The following is a 6,000-nucleotide window of genomic DNA, read 5'->3' as shown; positions in this document are numbered from 1 at the left end:
TCAGTGGTACAGCATCATAGGCTTTTTCAACATCGATAAATAAACTATAACAATAGGAATTCATAACAATGTTATTTTGAATTACAGCGTTGAGAATTGCAATGGCATCTTGACTACTATGTTGTAATCTGAAACCAATTTGCGTAGGGGGAAAGAATCGTTGTTTTTCTAAAGTCCACATAAGACGTTTTTGTAGCGTGCGTTCGAATAATTTTTCCAATACTGAAATTAGAACTATTGGTCTGTAGGAACGGGCATTTGATGGTGGTTTATTCGACTTTAATATAGGAATTACTACATGTGTTTTCCATTCTGAAGGTATACTACCCCCGGTATATGTTTTATTGTATATAGCGACTAAAATATCAAATCCCCTTTTAGGTAAGCTCTTTATAGCTTGGTATGGAATTCCATCCATTCCTGGTGCTGAATTTTTAACTCTATGTAGTATATTATGTAATTCTATGACAGTCACAGCTGGAAACTCTCTTGTAAAAATTTGTTGTGGAACCAGAGGAGGTTGATATTCTATATTTACTGAAGGAGGCGCAATCATGGAGAGAAATTCATTTTGCCAGGTTACATCAATTGTCTGTTTCCTGCTTAGTTTCGGGTGTCTTAAAGAATTAATTTTTTTCCAGACGAGTTTTATAGGTTCAGCATTTCCTAAAGAGTTACAATAATTTATCCAGGCTATTTTTTTGGCTTTTTTGAAAGCTTTTTTAGCAAGAGCCTGACTTCTCTTCCAGGCAATTTTGTGGGTAATTGTGGGTCTGCTAGCAAATGTTTTCTCATCACGTTTACGGTTCTGTTTAGCAGTCTCGCATTCTGGTGTCCACCAATATAATTGTGGGAATCTATGTGTATCTTGCCCTTTTGAACGTACACCTACGATATCCAGAGTTTTTGTAATTAGTTGTATAAATTGAGAATACGAGATATCAGTATTAGATCGTACATTTTCTGATAATATCAAGGAGTCAATTGTTGTGGAATACAATGACCAATCAATAAGGTTAGTTTTCCAGCGTCTAAGGAGAGGTGTATTTCGCGGGATCTGTACATTATACATAAATCTTCCTTGAACATGTATGGGTAAGTGATCACTTCCACGCATATCCTCATCCACAAACCAGGTAAGTTGGGGGAAAATTTCATCAGACACTATGGTTAGATCTATCACAGAAGGATTATTATTTCCGGATCGAGGAATATGTGTTATGGAACCATCATTAAGTATGATAAAATTATTATGTTCTATCCAGTCCACTAAAATCTGGCCTAAATGATCTGATCGCGAACCGCCCCACATTGGATGATGCCCGTTAAAATCTCCTACACAAATACAAGGGCCTGGAATATTGTCCAGAATACCTTGAAAATCTTGTAGTTGTATTTTTTGAGATAACGAATTCGAAGGTATGTAAAAATTAATAATACTGAAATAAAAGTTTTGTATTTTTATGCGCACTGCTATGATTTCTACATGATATCTGTTTACTATATTAATTTTTGGGTATAAAAAAAGAGTTTGGTGGGCCACACTCTCATGAATGTGTATGTTCACACCTCTTTGTGTTGAAATAATAATGTGTACCCTTTGCAGTTCTCCTACAGCCACAGTTATGACAATCAGTTTTTGTCACATACTTTTTTTTATTATTCTATATCCTAGGTTTTCGTTATTTTATATTTTTCTGTAAACTTCGTATCCTCTTGAAGCTTCGGTAGAAAAACACCACGTTTCTGAACCTTTTGTGTTTCTCTGCTTTTGTTGACTTTTCCCCCTTTCGGTCGTAGGAGCTCGGGACTAACAATATGCTGTGATAAATCTTTCACTGTTTTTGAGCGACTTTTGTGCATTTGGCGACGGAAAGTCAACTTGGGAGGCCAATTACTGAAGGAACATGTTACGTACCGGATGAGGGTAGAACTATTCTTTTCACCCCATTCTAACGCAACACGTGTGCCCCAAGAAGCTGGACCAGGCAAAAAATGGACGCTTGACCACCAACGTCGTAACTTCAGATTCCCGCGCCTAAAAGTCAGTCCGTTGTATTCGAAGTTTCAAGCTGTCTTTATATAGTGGCAGAACGAACGAACGCATACAGTCTACCGCCAGTTTTCGAACCGACAACACCTCTGCGACAGTCGGAGTAAAGATTCGGGACTTTGTCTTTTTCTACCGCGCCGTGTATTTTATCCTGCGTGAGTGAGTGACAGTGACTAGTTGTACGAATACGCAGTGTTAATTAGTGACCTGTGCACTGGATTCGCGTTATTCGTTTTGTGACGAGGAACATTAATACAACTATGGCGGGCTAAAATCAAGAGAAGGAGGGCCTTGGGTCTTCCTAGCCTGCATGAAGCCGACAACGCAGCAGATCATCGCTCAGCGTCGCGACGTCACACCACTAAAACGCCGTCGCAAGCGCCACGAAAGCCACAAATGACGCCCACAGCCCGATTAGAAGCCATGAAATGATACCGCCGAAAGCCGCCAGTCGAAACAGCATTCCGAGAGTACTTCGACGCCGACACCGACGCCCGACGAGAATTCTACGGAGAGAGAGAGATAAATTGGAAGATGAAGCGACACCAGCCCACACTTAGATCTACCGTCTAGAAGAGAGATTGAGATAATGAAGCGACACCTACTGCGTCTTGAGACGACGCCGACGTCCCGCGTGAGATTAGCAGCGAGAATCCACGAGTACCCCCGGTAAGGAAACTTCGCGCGTTTTCGCCGTCCCCCTAGAAAGAGAGAGAGAGACGATGCGAAGCAATTAATCGCTCCATTACGAGGCCGACAAGATGATCGCCGTGGTGTTGAAGCGTAAAAGGAAGGTGTGTCCCAGAAGATTGCGAAGTGCCGCTACAAAGAAGTAGCGTGGGGAAGTGTTAGTGTCGCAAAGAGGACCGCGGATTGACGTCCCGCCGCCGTTTCGAGGACTACGGTAAACGTCGCTGAAACGTCTAGAACGCCGAGATGGTATAGTATACTACTGTTAATTTTCTATATGTGTGAGTGATCATCTACCCAAGCCTCCAAAGATCGGCCGTCGGACGAAAAGATACCTGTATTTAAAGTTAAAAGTCGCAAAGGTATTGATTAAATTATTTCTTGCCAACATCATCTAAATTTCACAATTGCTAATTCGGAAGATATATTCACAGCATACTGTTGTTTTTCCACGCTCTGCGCCGAACTGTTGAGTAATATTTTTGTTTATGTCACCTTATATGCTTTACTCGGTAAATATTTGTTTAAAATGGCATAAATCGTGTATCTCTTGCAGAGATCACCTCTCAAGTTTGCTAAGTGAGGAAGTAAATTAACTGCGTGCTATTTTTAATATATTCATACATCGGTGTCTTCATTTTTCAGTCTGTAAACAGGTGTGCCTTGCAGTTGATATCTAAGCCTAATGTTATTGAAGTTCCAAGGCGCATTAGTGATAATTCTACAACAATTATTTAAATGTCTAAATAAATTGCAAGAATAAAAAGTTTACGTGTCATGCCCGTTGGCAGAATGTAATGAGCACGCGCAGATGAAAGTTTAGTATCTTTAATTCTAAGCAAATTAACGTCTTCGGGCGCAGTTTAATATTCATAAGAAAAACTAAATATTGCATGGTGTCTAAAAAAGGGCCAATGTATTTATCTTAATGTAATTTTTCCCCTGCGGTATGAGAGAGTGTGTGAATGCTTGAATGATAGTGAGGGGTTGTGTAATGTGTCTATTTTTGTGTGTTATATAATATACATTTTTGTTATTTATGATTTGACTATGATTTGTGTTCATACAAATAGTATACTAATCCTCATAACTACTGGTATTTATATTTTAGTTCAACGTTAAGTCAGCAAAGCATTTTTGCGGGCTAACATCAATTATTATTATTATCTACGTAATTATTATTTATTATTATTATTATTATTCAACGTCACTTTATGCACGAGTCGGCTATTCGTCGGGGGTAAAAACCGATCCGGTCACACGTACCCTGGAATCAAACCGTTTAGCTGGGCCCGGCACCTAGGAAGGGGACTTCGGTCTCCGGACTAAGTGTCAAACATAGGTCATGTACCTAAGGTCCCGGTGAGAATTTGGCATCCCGATCAGGGACCGGTCTATCTTTTACCCTCGTCGAGGGAAGTACATTTTTTTTAATTGATAGATAGCGTGAAGATTTTTTCATTGCTTTGGTTAAATTTCATTAGGTATTTTGTGTTTACGTGTATTCTTGAGGCGTTTTTATTATTTTTGTGTCATTTAGTATTTTGAGTTTGCGTTATTCATTCTTGGCGCGTATTTGATTAACGTAAGGGCAATTAAGTAGGCGAATATCGGCAAGGGCGAATTTTCTAGGAATTATTTCATGCACATTTAGTGGCGACTTTATTTGTGTGTGTGTGCGTAGGCTTTTATGTAGGTAGCAGAATGGGGACCCGTCGTGCCCTCCTCTCTGCACTTTTGATAGTTATTTGTTTGTATTGTTTTTTCTGTAGTGCGTTTCATGTTTTTGAAGTGTAGACTTGTTTTCTGACAACCTCAGGACATAGTGAGTGCTTTTAAGAATCTAATGAAATTGAGAAGTGATAAAATTATTTACGGAAACATGAGCGAAGCACGGAATTGTGTAATTTGTGGGATTGAAATCCCATTAGGTGAAATAGACCCGTTGAACGAAGCGCAGCCGCGTTGTAGTAATTGTGTTATTTCGTCAGGAATGTCAGGACACGGGGGCTTAGTTGTAAATACTGAATCCACCGCTACCCCCCCCTGCCCCGGAAGAAGCCATCCCGGCCACTGATGTGTCGAACAAAAGCACCGGCACCAATGACCAAGTTTTTGAAATGCTACGGCAATTGTTGCAAGCGGAACACGCGAAACTGGAAGGGAGGCTCCATGAGAGGATAAACGCAGCTAATGTGAAAACGCAAGCGCGAATCGAAGAACTTGAGATCCGATTTCAGGAAGTGGTGCGTGTTTCGGCGGAACAAATAACTAAACGTTTTTCCACGCGCTTGCAAGACAATGAGGAGAAACTCGACGCAGAAGTCGATCGCTTGGATTCCCGTGTTGATGACCAGGACCAGCAGTTGGCAACACTGTCGCGACGGACAGACCAGACGGACGAGGAACTGGCACTACTTGAGGCGAGCTGTCACGAGGACTCGCAAGGTTTGAGAGAGCGCCTGGCGAAAACAATAGGCGAGGTTGATGACCATACCCAAAAGATACAGGCTTTGGAAAAAAGAATGGGCAGTTTGGACCTTTCTCACCCTCAGAGACGAGAAACGCCCACGGCTACGAGGACGAACCCAGGTACTTCGACCACCAGCAATAACGAGGACCCTTTGCCTGAATTGAAAAGTATCAATGAGCTAGCGGTAAATGAGAGTTTCCCCGGTTTACCCACTCGACTAGCGACCACCAGCAGCGAAGGTCATTATTCGCCACCCACAATTGCGAGAACAGCTATTTTTCCTCTTGAATATAAAACCCATATCAAAAGATTCAACGGGGCTGATCGGGTTTTACAGTCTGCATTTTTGGAGGGATTTGAAACTACCTCAGAGGAGCTGTCCTTAGGGGATAATGAAAGGATCCTGGTTTTGCGAGGCTTAATGGAAGACCGAGGGCCACAGTTCACCAGCAGTGTCTGGAAAGATACCCTTGAAGCTTACGGTGTGAAACCCCTCTGGACACCGTCTTACAGGCCGCAGGCGAACCAGGTGGAGCAGATGCACTGCGAGATGAACCGACTGCTGCGAGTGTTCTGCCACGGTAACCACCAGGAATGGAGCAAGCATGTCACTTCTGTTGTACTTTTACTCAACAACACGGAGTCCGACAGGTTAGGATTTACACCCGCAGAGCTTCACTTCGGAAGTGTCCAACGAGGAGATGTGATACGTCACTTTGGGTTACAGGAGGATGACCGCGACCCGAAGGTCAGTGACAAAATCATGATGGCCGTAGAGCGTGCC

Source organism: Lepisma saccharinum, chromosome 25 (genome assembly GCF_977018435.1).
Source record: "Lepisma saccharinum chromosome 25, izLepSacc3.1, whole genome shotgun sequence".
Classification (NCBI taxonomy): Eukaryota; Metazoa; Arthropoda; class Insecta; order Zygentoma; family Lepismatidae; genus Lepisma; species Lepisma saccharinum.
This window is presented reverse-complemented; position numbering follows the sequence as displayed.